At 41.3% G+C, this 14,591-nt stretch overlaps 1 long non-coding RNA gene across 1 annotated transcript in view; it reads left to right on the plus strand.

Annotated features, from left to right (window-relative positions):
• The first annotated feature begins 11,404 nt into the window (after positions 1–11,404).
• The window catches only part of LOC116047011, a 204,357-nt gene continuing 201,170 nt past the window's right edge, over positions 11,405–14,591 (plus strand). The window contains exon 1 of the long non-coding RNA XR_004104292.2: positions 11,405–11,619. This is a non-coding gene — a long non-coding RNA (uncharacterized LOC116047011). The remainder of the gene's footprint in view (positions 11,620–14,591) is intronic.

The following is a 14,591-nucleotide window of genomic DNA, read 5'->3' on the forward strand; positions in this document are numbered from 1 at the left end:
GTTTATTTCAACCAAACCAGAGTGATGATTGTTGGAACAGTGGAAAGACGAACCAAGACGGATTTTGATAGTTTTATTTTGTTTCTATCAACTTTGAATGATGTGTTCTACGATGATAAAATGTATGTAAATGGAGTCTGGTGGGTTTGGCGATAGCGATATCGCAGCAGTTTCATGTTAAACAAAAATGATCTTACTCTTTAACAAAAAGGTCTATATCTGTTGGGATCATTTATATTATGTTGTCAGACACTTAGAACAATAATCTGAGCCTGTCAGTGGCAAAACGAACACTTTTAGTGGACGTAAATTGAAGGTGCGCAATTGCCCAATAATTTACATTGTAGCTTTTTTCGCCGTTGCCGACTGCAGCGATCTTGCCTAATAGCCTACTGGATCAATGTCAGAGATTGTTGTTCCCATCAGTCACTTAGACACAAAAACATAGGAAAATAAGGCTCAGGTTTAAACAAAGTTACCCTTTAAGTATTCCCATATGCACTATATGTAGCACATGGCTGTAAAATGAGATTCATTCAACAGTTCAAATACAGACACAAGGACAAGAACACTTACAAATACAATGCATACAAAGCAGCAGACTACAGAAGATAAATAAACATGTTAAAATATGTGAAACTGCAGAATTGCTGATCCAAAACCTGCAATATTATTTATCTAACAGTAAGAGAGTCAGAGAAAATAAAACTCAGAGCAAAGTGCATTTACATGCATTACATCCATAGTCAAAACATGCCTTATAAAAGTTAATTTTATCATTAAAACCTTTCCCCCTGTGCTGTGAAAACGGCAGCTTTAAACCTTCACTGTTGTGTTAAAGTGCAGATAATTATGTACATGAGGCCATTTCATTAATTTAAAGGTCCCATGACATGGTGCTCTTTGGATGCTTTTATATAGGCCTTAGTGGTCCCCTAATACTGTATCTGAAGTCTCTTTTATATAGGCCTTAGTGGTCCCCTAATACTGTATCTGAAGTCTCTTTTATATAGGCCTTAGTGGTCCCCTAATACTGTATCTGAAGTCTCTTTATATAGACCTTAGTGGTCCCCTAATACTGTATCTGAAGTCTCTTTATATAGACCTTAGTGGTCCCCTAATACTGTATCTGAAGTCTCTTTTATATAGACCTTAGTGGTCCCCTAATACTGTATCTGAAGTCTCTTTTATATAGACCTTAGTGGTCCCCTAATACTTTTATCTGAAGTCTCTTTTATATAGACCTTAGTGGTCCCCTAATACTGTATCTGAAGTCTCTTTTATATAGACCTTAGTGGTCCCCTAATACTTTTATCTGAAGTCTCTTTTATATAGACCTTAGTGGTCCCCTAATACTGTATCTGAAGTCTCTTTTATATAGGCCTTAGTGGTCCCCTAATACTTTTATCTGAAGTCTCTTTTATATAGGCCTTAGTGGTCCCCTAATACTGTATCTGAAGTCTCTTTTATATAGACCTTAGTGGTCCCCTAATACTGTATCTTAAGTCTCTTTTATATAGGCCTTAGTGGTCCCCTAATACTGTATCTTAAGTCTCTTTTATATAGGCCTTAGTGGTCCCCTAATACTGTATCTAAAGTCTCTTTCCCGAAATTCAGCCTTGGTGCAGAATTACAGCCACTAGAGCCAGTCCCACAATGAGCTTTCCTTAGTATGAGCCATTTCTGTGTCTGCAGCTATTGAGGAGGAGAGAGGGGGGGTCAAGGTGGAGGGTGGGGGTGTGGCCTTGACCAACTGCCACTTTGCTCGTTTGAAAGCCATGATGTCTCTCTCTCTCATGGGTGGGCCAAAGGGGAGGTAACCTTTCCCCTTATGACATCATAAGGGGAAGATTCCAGATCGGTCCATCTGAGCTTTCATTTTCTCAAAGGCAGAGCAGGATACCCAGGGCTGGTTTACACCTATCACCATTTCTAGCCACTGGGGGACCATAGGCAGGCTGGGGAACGTATATTAATGTTAAAAAACCTCATAAAGTGAAATTTTCATGCCATGGGACCTTTAAGTAGATCTGACACATTTTCACTATTTTATCAAGTGATTTATAGTCCAAAGGCCACGTCTAGACAGGAAGCACACAAGAAAGCTAATTACAAGCCAGTGTTGGTTCTTGTTTTCCACTTTTTCCACAATTGTTAAATTGAGACATTTAGTGTTAGTGGTATAGAGACATAGCAGCAAAAAATGAACTCAAACAATTTCAGCCTCAAGTGTTTCAGCCGATTGTGAAATTTGATGAATGAAATTATGATTTAAGACATTCCTAAATGCTGAAACAAGGCTGAGTTAAGATTTATTATTGTACTCAGTACACATGGCAGAGATTACATGCTGTTTTCACTTCAATGTAATTTTTAAAGAGAGATAAAAAGCGGAAAAAGGATCTGCTAGAATCGCCCAGAGACACTCAGAGGCCTCAGTGGAGGGTTACATTACAACAGCACACACAGAGGCGGTTCTCTGCTTTAACCCTGGCTGTGCCTCCTTTTGATGCAACACTCATTTAAACAAAAATAAATTCAAACTGTAACAGCTTGTACAGTTGTGTTTCTTGTTGTTGTATGTTTTCTTTTTGTGTTTTTGCTAAAATGTTCTTTTACACAAGTTTTATACTTGCACAATAGAGAGATACTTTAAGGGTACTGTGCTTGTATTGAGTATCTCTCGAACATTATATCTTGTTCTGTTTGCAAGAAATAAAGATGAATACAAAAAGTTACAAAAAAATTCACTCAGGGCAGTCCTGAAGACCATGAGGCAGGCTTACCCTGCCAGTAAAAGTATTGTGCAGACCATGCAATGCTATTGTGTTTATACCTTAAAGACATTGCAGCTGTTGTTTTACTAAAGAATACTTTTATAATATAAGTAGTTAGTCCTTTAAAGCTGCAGTAATCAATATTTTTGTACAATGTTTTTTTCATATTTACAGTGGGTCAAATGATGAAAAAAAAAAAAAAATTGTCTGTATGCTACCTGCACAGCACCAAGCAGCAACGGAAACAGACAGTTAGCAGCTAGCTGGTGAACATAGTGGAGCATTTAGCAGCTTAAGAGTTTGATATATTCTCAGGAGTTGGTGGAGACCAAATCAGAACTACAAGGAGAGTGAATATTGCACTTCATCAGATGGCCAGAAACTCGACTTTAAATAAATGCTACTGGATTTGTCTTTTTTGCCAACATGTTTGCTATATCAACTTTATAAGATGGTAGTATGTTATGTTTACAGCTTGTTGCACTGCCACCAAGTGGCCAAAAAACCTAGTAATTATGCATAAAAGTAATAAAAGTAACAATCACTCCATCACAAATTCCTTTTCTGCTAATAACTGATATGCTCACTGTGTTCCAAAAGGTACCATGGTCTGGGTGAAAACTCAATTCTGATTGTCTGTAGGGTGTCCATTAAAAAGTGATATAGGACCGTTCTAAATGAATGTGCTATATTAAATGAAAAAGAAAATCTGGATATGTCATTTCCAGCACTTAGTGTATTCCTTTCTGTCCCACATCCTCTGAACCCAGGATGGCGCTAGCACACAAGCTGCAGGAAGTTCCTCTGCCCCTCTGAACTGACTTTGTTTCACAGCTATCATCTCTCATCCCGTTCGCTGTTCAACTTGCTACTTCAGGCTGCGGCGTGAAAGTTTTGATGTTTGATTTGGGTACAATGACATGGCTGATAGCTAGCTTAAACATACAACAACAGATTATATTCACTGATTACCAACTGTACGCAATGTTATTGACTTTGAATCTTGCTAGCATAGCGTTAGCTTTCTGGATGTAGCTGTCTGAGTCAAATGGTTCTATGAGCTGAGCGGACTAGAAAGATCTCCCGTTGCTAAGCATGGCAAGTCATGTCTAAGGCCTGTCCTATTTACTGGAGCAGTGAACAACAGTTGCATTGCATAAGAACCTTATGGGATGGAAATGATTGATCCAGATAATAGTCTAACCCTCAGGTGTTACCAGGGAGTTATTGTTTGAAAAAAACCTATACATTTTGATTGTAAAACGCATTCAATATTAATAAATGGTCTTAAAAAATGTTTTTTGGCAATGGACCATGGTTTAAGTGGGTTACTGCCCTTCAAGGTGTCTCTTATCAGGTAATTAATGGACTCTGGCGGAGGCAACCGATTCTGGCCTTGCTGTTGTCCATTAATTCCTGATAATGGACACCTAAATATACCTATTTTCACCAAAATATGAGATATATTAGGAGGACTATCACTTTAAAAGGAACTTTTCACATTTGCCAAATGTTTGTGCTTGTTGTAATTGTCAGCAGTTGTTTTTGCTGGATAAGAGAATTTCTTCAAAGTGGTAAATGAATGACAAAAAAAAGTGTGTATTCAGCTGTCAGGAGTGGACATTGCAACCACGGGAATACAAATTAACAGTGAATGTGTTGTTGACCAATCCCAATCCCCCCATTGTAAAATGTATTAAAACATCCCTTGCTGTGAAGGCATGATGATAAAACAGATGAGCTCATCGTGCTCAAAGCCACAACAGTGAAGCTGTGTATTAGACACAGCTGGTTCAGCTTAGAGGAAAACTGGGATCTAACTGCTAGCACCATGTGCCTGTGTGGAGATCAGACTGACACGTGTGTATTCTTGAATTACTTCAAGGACCCAATGAAAAAATGTTACTGGTCAACACAATTTATGTCTGTTTTAGGGTTCGGGCTTGTGCTGTCATTAGCATGAAGTTTAGTTGAGTTTTCTTTTTTTTTAACCCTAAATGTATTATATAATTTTTTTTATAATTATCCCAGATGATAATAAACCTGTGCTGCTGTGGTCTGTCCTGTACAACTACATTATGTAGTACATCCAGAAATGTGTGTGGGTGTGTTGCCAATTTCAGATAGTGTTTTGCATTTTGAATAGAAGTGTTTTCCCAATGATTGCAAGAGTTTTCATTCTTGAACAAATGGTCTAATGCAGGGGTCTTCAACGTTTTTTTAAGCCAAGGACCCCTTAAAGGAGAACTCCGGGCAATTTTTACGTTAATCTTGATCGCTATAAGTATGTGAGTACTGTCGATAGCAAAAAAAACGAGCTGAATCGGTGCTAGCTAACTGGAGCTGCTGCAGCTAATGCCGAGAGCTCCCACTTAGCTAGAACGGCAGTTTTGGGGGCATATCATAAAGAGTGCCTTTGTGCCTCTTAACAGACACAAAATGCAATTAAAATGTCTGTGCAACATGAACAGGGCCCTTACATGACAACAAGATGCGTTTTCAACTCAGACATTGTTTAAATTCACTTACCCTGTTAGCTGCTAGGTGCCGTCTGGGATGAGTGAGTGTGTTCAGCCAGGCTTCGGTAATAATCATCAAACAGCAGTTCCCTGTGTATTTGTAGCATATATATCCATTTTGTGTGCGATCCATCTGGCGGCCGGCAACAATCCACGGGCGCCCGCTGGTCTGGTGGATATCCTCCAGAGGACAGTTCATGCTTTCGCGGCGAAATTTTTGCGGCGAAAAAAGTTTATTTCCCCCTCAAAAATAGGTAATTGAGCACAGTAGTGGTTATGATTATATCAGTGACTATGTAACTACATGGAAACGGGCCAAATGATGCCTGGTTCTTGTAAAGTAACAGCGTTACAGAAGGCTGGCGGTAGTCTTGCGCTGAAGTCCCGTGGGATTTCAGTTGTAGCAGGAAAAGGTAAACAGCAGTGTGCAGATCGGAGCGTGGTGTGAGAAGAGTGAAGAGCGGAGGTGTTCACAAGGGAAGAAGCTTGGAGTAATGTAACTATGGAGCTAGAGCTAGCCTTCAGTAACGCTATTATTGTACAAGAACCAGGCATCATTTGGCTTGTTTCCATGTAGTTACATAGTCACTGATATGATCATAACCACTACAGTGCTCAATTACCTATTTTTGAGGGGGAAATAAACTTTTTTCGCCACAAAAATTTCGCCGCGAAAGCATGAACTGTCCTCTGGAGGATATCCACCAGACCAGCGGGCGCCCGTGGATTGTTGTCGGCCGCAGCAGGCGAGGAAGGCGGGGAGGAATTAGAAGGATGCCGGTCGGCCCTGCTAGCCTGGCTAAGGCAACTAACACACAGTTCGCCACTGCAGAGACTACTATTCACCAACACCAGATGGATCGCACACAAAATGAATATATATGCTACAAATACACAGGGAACTGCTGCTTGATGATTATTACCGAAGCCTGGCTGAACACACTCACTCATCCCAGACGGCAGCTAGCAGCTAACAGAGTAGGTGAATTTAAACAATGTCTGAGTTGAAAACGCATCTTGTTGTCATGTAAGGGCCCTGTTCATGTTGCACAGACATTTTAATTGCATTTTGTGTCTGTTAAGAGGCACAAAGACACTCTTTATGAAATGCCCCCAAAACTGCCGTTCTAGCTAAGTGGGAGCTCTCGGCATTAGCTGCAGCAGCTCCATATTGCTAGCACCGATTCGGCTCGTTTTTTTTTGCTATCGACAGTACTCACATACTTATAGCGATCCAGATTAACGTAAAAATTGCCCGGAGTTCTCCTTTAATGGAAAGAGAGATGGAGCAGGGACCCCCTACTACATACAGCATATTGTATAAAATGACGTTGCAAAATAAACTGGGGCTACAATAACGTGGAGGGCGGCCTAAAGCTTTTATACATACCTTTTTAGTGCATAGAATACTAAGCTATTAAAATATTAATTGTTGGCATGACTTTATAAATCCTCTTTTATGGGGCACAGTGAATCTTTAGGATGGACTGTATCTGGGGGCTATCTTAGTGACCACCTTACCTATAGGCCAGTAAGCCTATCATCAGTGGGGATTTATATTTGCTAATAATATGTGGGAGTTATGTTTGAACATTTTAATTTGTTTTTTAAACTTTCAAAAATTGACAATAATTTGGAGGCCCCCTACATGACCCCTTGTTGAAGATCTCTGGTCTAATGTAAGAAACAGTGTGTAGTTTTTTGCATGAAGTGTGTTGCAGAATTACAAAGTGCAAAGCTGAAAATGTGTTTGTAGTGCTAATGTGGTGCCTTTGTTTAAGGAATGTTTGCAAAAGTTAGGGGTTTTGCCATCGGCAAAAACTGTAACAGCTAATGTGTTTTAGTGTGGATGATTGAGAAAAAGACATGGCAGAGAGTGTGTTAGACAAAAAGTAGGAAAATAGAGTAAGGAACAAGAACAAGAAAAAGAAAACAATGGGAGACTATAGAACAAAGAGCCCAGACTTGGAAAGATTGCACGGAGCCACGCAGCGAGTTGCCGAGCCAGTAGTGCTGGGCGCCAGGGTCATGACAGGGAGAGGGTGAGAAGTAAGTAAAAACAGATGGGAGCTAGTCATGTGAGAACGCCCTCCGCTGACACCTCAGCTTATTGTTCGTGCCAGGAAATGAGAGAATGTGTGTGTAAATTTGTGAATGTGTGTGTGGTTATAAAAGATGTTTTTCTTTTCTTTTTTTAAAGATTATTTTTTGGGCATTTTAGGACATTTTTATAGGACAGCTAAAGACATGAAAGGGGAGAGAGAGGGAGAACGACATGCAGCAAAGGGCCGCAGGTCGGAGTCGAACCCCCGGCCGCTGCGTCGATTAAACCTCTATTCACCCTTTGCACGTGACGTCATGCTCTACTCGCACAAATTATGAACGCTCTTTTTTTAACCTTTATTTATCCACGTAAGTTGATTGAGAACAATTTGTCATTTGCAACATCGACCTGTCACATTCACACAGTTACACATTCATACCTGGAAGCTGCCCAGTACAACCACAGTCTAATCTGCTGGCTGAGCAGCTCCACTGGAGCAGTTGGGGTTAAGGGCCTTGCTCAAGGGTCCCTCAGTGGTGGTGATGAGGGAGGACCAAGCGCTGCTCTTTCACTTTCCCAATGACGGACGGCGGAAGAGCTATGCTGTAGACGGACGGCAAGCAGTACGCGTACGTGTTCGTTCATATAATAAAATGGTTATTTCTTGTTGTGCGGTGGGCTGTGCCAATAGACAGGGTAAAGCTAATATATATTTTTTGTCAGATACCGTTTGATGGGGAGAGAAGGCAGCGATGGGTTGCTGGCTAAGCTAACAGGCTAGCTGCTAGGAGTAGTACAAGCAAGCAAAGCTGGCCAAATGGCTAACGTCTCCCCGCCACGGTCTGTCTCTCCCCTTTTCCACGTATTCCTCCCCTTCAGTCCGTTTATATTGTCCGATTAAAATCAATTTAAATACTTTGTGGCGTCAAGATGTTATTGTTTACTGCTGCAGTGACGCCATAAATGCCCCTTGTGAATACATCTTAATTACTATGCTGTGTCTAACTGGTCAAATCTTAACATAGCAAATATAATCACAGATAAGAAGTTGGCTAGATGTTACAATTATGTGTGGTTACTACTTATCATAGACACTCTGTGATTTACTGCATGGATTAACGTGTGATAGATCATTAATGATTGCACTTCCCAGAGCTGGGATGCGTTCAGGCATCAATTAGAAAGTTGCATTGGCACACCCAGTGAACAACGATATGTGGGTAGCCACGACCGACCATGTCCTCTAAAAATATAGGCTACGTGTTATGTAAATCTAATAGAATAGATGTTAATACAAAATAAATCCTAGATTGATGTCTTACCTTTGCCATTATGAGGTACCTCCCCCCCGCCATGAGCGTAGCATTGCGTACCTGTAACCCAGCCAGCTACAAAGAACTGGTAAGCATCCAGACTTTTACAGTAAAAGCTTTGAGATCAGCACCAGTATATGGGGATACCCATATACTGGTACCTACTGGTACTATACTGGTACATAGTGGTACAGATCGTGTGGACTGAAGTTGGGCAGACTCGGCGATTTAATGAGGTCCGTGAAAACGCTTGGAAAGCGATCTCCAACTTCTCCAAATACCGCTCTTTGTGAGCACCTACCAGATGCCCTACCTCGACCGATAACGGCACGACAACTTGTTGTTCAATAGAAGAAGCCATAAAGAAGATAGTATTATTATTACAGTTTATTTAGTGTTATTTATTTTAAACTGATTGAAACTAATGAAACTTTCCACTCGTCTACTACACTGTTTAGCTTGTGCTTCCGGCGATTCTGCCATCCGTCATGGCGCGGTCACGTGGTCGTGGTCACGTGGTCGTGGTCACATGTTTGCAAAGGGTGAATATATGGGTGCTTACTCTACCAGGTGAGCAAACCAGGAGCCCATAATAGATGTTTTTTTATGTGTGTATTCTGTGTGTGTGTGTGTGTGTGTGTGTGTGTGTGTGTGCGTGTGTGTGTGTGTGTGTGTGTGTGTGTGTGTGTGTGTGTGTAGGCAGGGATCAGCGGGGGAGTTGACAGCGGTTCTTATCAGACAGAAATGCAGTGGTGGAATGTAACTAAGTACATTTACTCAAGTACTGTGCTGAAGTACAAATTTAGTTTACACACACAAAACACATGTAGTTTATAAAATAGAATGTGTTATTATAAATTAGACTAACCGACTTGCCTACAAGTCCAGCTGAAATGATAAGCCGAATAAACACTTAGTTGATTAAGAACAGTTTGGATCGTTTCCAGTTTCTAAAATGTGAGGGTTTTCTGCATTGAGTATTTTTACTTTTAATACTTTAAGAACATTTTCCTGATTATACTTACATACGTTTATGTAACTTTTACTTGTAACCGAGTATTTCTACAGTGTGGTAGTAGTACTTTTACTTAAGTAAAGGATCTGAATACTTCTTCCACCGCTGCAGGAATGTGAGTTGGAAGTGAGCTGTTTCCAGTTCAGTCTGCCAACACTGAATTTTATTCCCTTTAATTCCTGTAATCTTCTCTCTTTTGGTGCACAAAATGACTTTGTCAGCATTCTTTTTTGTTATAAAACAACACAAAAGACCCCGACACATCCTGCTCCAGAGATTCCTCTGATCTCAAACTGACCAATTGTGAAACAAAGCGACTGTGGATTTAGGGTCATTTCCAAGCCCGCCTTTGTCAAAGACAACTGATATTTTATTCAACCTGAGAATTTCTACTAGTGCAAGGACTATTCCTCTGTCAGTAGGGCTTGTAAACCTTGGATTCTATCTAATTATCACAAGACTGTATCATGTAACCTGGCTACAGTTAGAATACGTCTTGTAAGAATTTATCTTGATGTTTTGCAGCCTGTAAAGCCCAGCCATTGCAGCAGCGTCATTATCTGAAAATAAGATAACAAACCAGGAAAAGACACATTATTTTCAAAGATAAAAGGCTGACTTCCTTCACGTCTTTTTTTTTTTTCCCCTTTTGTGTTCATTAACTGTTTGGTTTTTTCTAATAATGAAATTGCTCAAAGCTGTATATGATCAGAAGGCTATGGCAAGTATTGTGACTTTCTCCTTAAGATCAAAATTATAAATAAAATAAAAATTTGCTTCCCAGATCTTATATTCAGGGTTGTAGCTGCAGTTTTTGCACAGTAATTAATACTGTTGGCAGTTATGTTGTCTGTTTAGCCAGCAAAAAGTGGTAAGAGAATATAGGAATAGAGGAATATTGGTGGAGTTTAGGTTTTGGAGTCTAACACCTTTTTTTTTTTTATCAAACTACTAAAAGTGAAATTTTGGACTCAAAGTGCAAGATAAAAGTTTAAATCATTCACTTTTTTTTGGTGGTGGTGAAGATCGTGGTTTTAACCGATCCACAATCTTTTTTTCAACTTAACTAATTAGTCTTGGTGCTTGGACATAACCTAGTAGTTTTTGTGCCTAAACCTAGTCTCGCATTGCCAGACCTTCCTCCACAGCTCTACGGAGTAGGGTCTGGCTAGTCCACATTTAAAGGGGTGATAGAATGCAAAACCGAGTTTACCTTGTCATAGTTGAATAACGACAGTTCGGTGGGTAAAATAGACATACATAGAACCTCAAAGTCCCATTGACACCTCTTTCCTATGTAAATCTCACAATTTGAAACTGCTGCTGAAAACGGGCGAATCTCAACAAAGCTAATAGTTGACGTTAACTCGGTGGCTGTACCTTATTTGGCTATAGTCTGTACCTTTGTCACGCCCCAAAATTTACATAAGCCACTGATCTGAGGTCAGTTAGTCTTCTGAATCTAGGTCGCGCAGATCTCAGAAATTTTATACATTGTGCGTCTGCTATTTCATTACTAAATTCACTTCTAAGACTTTTTTATGCGAGAAATCAACTATGTAGAGCTCAAATATGGGCCATTTTACGAAAATTGATGGCTAATTGCAAATTTGGTACGACTGTGTCAGACTTGAGAAGCTCCACAGTCTGACGTGACAGCGGCCAGTGCCTGCCGGGGTTGCTGCCGTGCCGGTCGGACTGTTCCCAGACCTGCTGTGAGCTGGCTGGAGCTCTATCAGGATCTCACACACGAGCTTAGCTGCAAGCTGCGCTGTGTACTTTAGAAAGAAGAAAGTTTTTCAAGGATATTGAAAATGAACCACAGTCGTAAATGGAGTGTTCCAGGCTGTACATCGGAATACTGGCCCAGAGAAAAGTGTTTAGAACGAGTAGATATCAGACAATGGAGCGGGACTTGTGGATCTAACGCAGCGGCACAGAGGACGTGCCTGTGGGCTTAACTCTCCGCTAAATGTCCCCGCGCTGAGACACTGAACTAGCTACGGGGTGAGTTGTGAATCCTTCTGTCTGGAAGTGGAGTTTTTTTATGTCCCAAGGGTAACGTTACCACAACACTAGTTGTAATGAAAGTGTCGAAACTTTGCATTTGTGTGTGCGTGCGTGACACACTGGCGGTTGACTAAACTGTAACGAAACTGTGTCTCTGGTGCTTTGTACAGTAACATTAGTTACGGGGCAGAAATGAAGTTTGAAGCCTGCCGGGGATATTTTCTTGGCGGCTGTTCCAGCAATTCCTGCTCCGCGGCGGCCGGGCATGTCTGACCATGTTTGTAGTCTATCGGTAACGTTAACAGACAGTGTCAAAGGTGGCGCTGAGAAAAAAAAAGGGATTGTGTTGCTGTGCAGTGTGTGTGTGTGTGTGTGTGTGTGTGTGCTTCGCTCAACCAATCAGCGCGCAGCTCATCTAAATATTCATGAGCATACCATATAAGGCAGACCTTAAGGAACAGTGTGAAATACCCTATATAACCATTCTATCAACCCTTTAATCGTCTTGGGCAGAGTGGTGAATGTGATGATTCATCTTGTCTTGATTCATCAATCAAGACAACAGGTAAACTTGGAGAATTTTCTGAATTTGCATTAACAGCAAATTAAAACAACAAGTAATTATGAAGGGAGAGAGTAATGTGACACAGGAATCCTGTGTCACATTATTTCCTGCCAATAGCACCAAGTTCTGTGTAAGGTGGTGGATCGGTCAAATAAAGTTTTTTTTTTTTACATTTACATGTAGGCTTGAAATATTCCTTCCTAAAGATGCGGACAGAATGCTATCCATTGTATTGTATTGTATTGTGTGTGTGTGTGTGTGTGTGTGTGTGTGTGTGTGTGTGTGTGTGTGTGTGTGTGTGTGTGTGTGTGTGTGCTTCGCTCAACCAATCAGTGCGCAGCTCATCTAAATATTCATGAGCATACCATATAAGGCAGAAAATCTCATGTTTCATATATGGCTGTTTAACAGGGTTGCATTAGGGCGCATAGAACAGCACCCGGGCCATTTTCAGCCCAACCAATGTTACATACCCTATTTGGAGACCTTAAGGAACAATGTGAAATACCCTATATAACCATTCTAACCATTCTCATCGGACAGAGCCACGGTGCCGCTGCAAAATAGCCTTGGGAAGGAACTTGTTTTGGTTGAACATGTCTACGTTCAAAAGTTGTTTTAGTTGTGGCAACAGAAAACTCAGATTGGACAGATAGTCTAGCTAGCTGTCTGGATTTACCCTGCAGAGATCTGAGGAGCAGTTAACCATAGTCCTCAGAAATCCATTGAGGTTATAATTCCAACACAAAGAAAGCGGAAGGTAACGGACATCCGGCTGAAGAGAAGGACATCCAGCGGAATTTCCGGCGGCACCGTCGCAATCCCAGAAATGGAACGTCGTGAATATAGACTAGCCTAAACTCAACCAAACTGCGACTGTTTCACAACGTTAACGACTGTGAACGTTACATTCTGTAGTTTAGATAAATGGTCATTTTTTCTGCCACCGCTAGGGGCTCTTATTTATGAAACGCTCCAATGGATCGTATAACCGGCAATTTCCACTGGATGCGGAACGTCTGTGGAATGTCTGTGGAACGTCTCCGGAACGTCGACGGAGTCATTAGGTTTTCATTAAAGTCAATGTGTGTATTTCCACTGACTGCGGAACGTCTGCGTCCCCACTCCGTCCCAGTTCCGTCAGTCCGCAGCCCTCCGGAGCAGATACGCAGAGCTTCTATTTTTGACGGACGACGGAGAGCTCCGCAGCAATTCAGCACAATTCAGATTGTGCGGGACAGGAAGTCGAGCACAGAAACAAAATAAAACATCCAGTTAGTTTTCAAAGTAAAATACACCGTGCTCACGGCAGGTCATATTTCCCTGCACTACACCTTGAAAACACAGCACAGAGTTGTTTCCCCTCTACTCCTCTGGATGGAAACAATCTGTTGTTGGTTTTGTGGTTCTGTTCATAGAAACTACATCCTGTTACATCGCGCGAACATACGTGAATTCGCGAGATCTCGTGGTCGGCTGGCCGCAGCCGTTACGCAACAAATCCGGACCTGGTGGGTATTGACGGACGGCAGAGCACGCAGCCGTTCCGCAGCGGAGCTGGTCCGCAGACGTTCTGCATCCTGTGGAAATCCACGGTAAGAGGGTAGGAATAAACGACCAATATCGTCGTATTGGTTTGGAGGACTTGTTGAAAAATTGTCTAAGACGACATGCTAAGTAAGACACCCAGGTAGTTTGCCAAGAAGTGCTTTGTAAAGAAATAGAATACTGTGCCGTTCTCTCCTCACTGCCAACCACTGCCACCCAACTTTCTCGTATCATTACATCGCCATAGTCTATAACGGATAGAAAGGTTGACTGAACAATTTGCGTTCAGCAGTTCTGGGTAATACATGCCTTATTTCTATAGCAAAATGCCAGCTTTGCTTTTAAGTACTCGGTCCAGTTCATGAACATGTTTTTTGAAGCACAGAGGCTGAGGAGAACACACACCTTCTGAGTCATGGTTCTGAATGACTGTACAATACATTATAGGTCTTAATGAACATAAAGTATGTATTTCAGAGTAAGTTAGTTTTCACCGTTAGCTGCAGCTGTATCTGACATTATGGTACTGTACTTAATTCCCCGATAATGTTTTTCCTGCTCCAGTTTATTATCTACTTTTTCCATTTCATCCGATGCATAAATATAAGATTGTTGTGGCAGTTTCCAATCTATTTCTCTAAATTTTGGAGCAGCAAAGATGCAAATAAATGTGCATTTGCAGTCTGTGAAGGCCAGCCATTGCAAGAATTTGTGATCAAACATCATCCAAACGTGGGCGCCTGCTAGAGCGTGCGCCCATATATGGAGGTTTACTACTCCCCCTCCATGCATCGGCCACA

The sequence above is a fragment of the Sander lucioperca genome, chromosome 9 (genome assembly GCF_008315115.2).
Source record: "Sander lucioperca isolate FBNREF2018 chromosome 9, SLUC_FBN_1.2, whole genome shotgun sequence".
In the NCBI taxonomy this organism is placed as follows: domain Eukaryota; kingdom Metazoa; phylum Chordata; class Actinopteri; order Perciformes; family Percidae; genus Sander; species Sander lucioperca.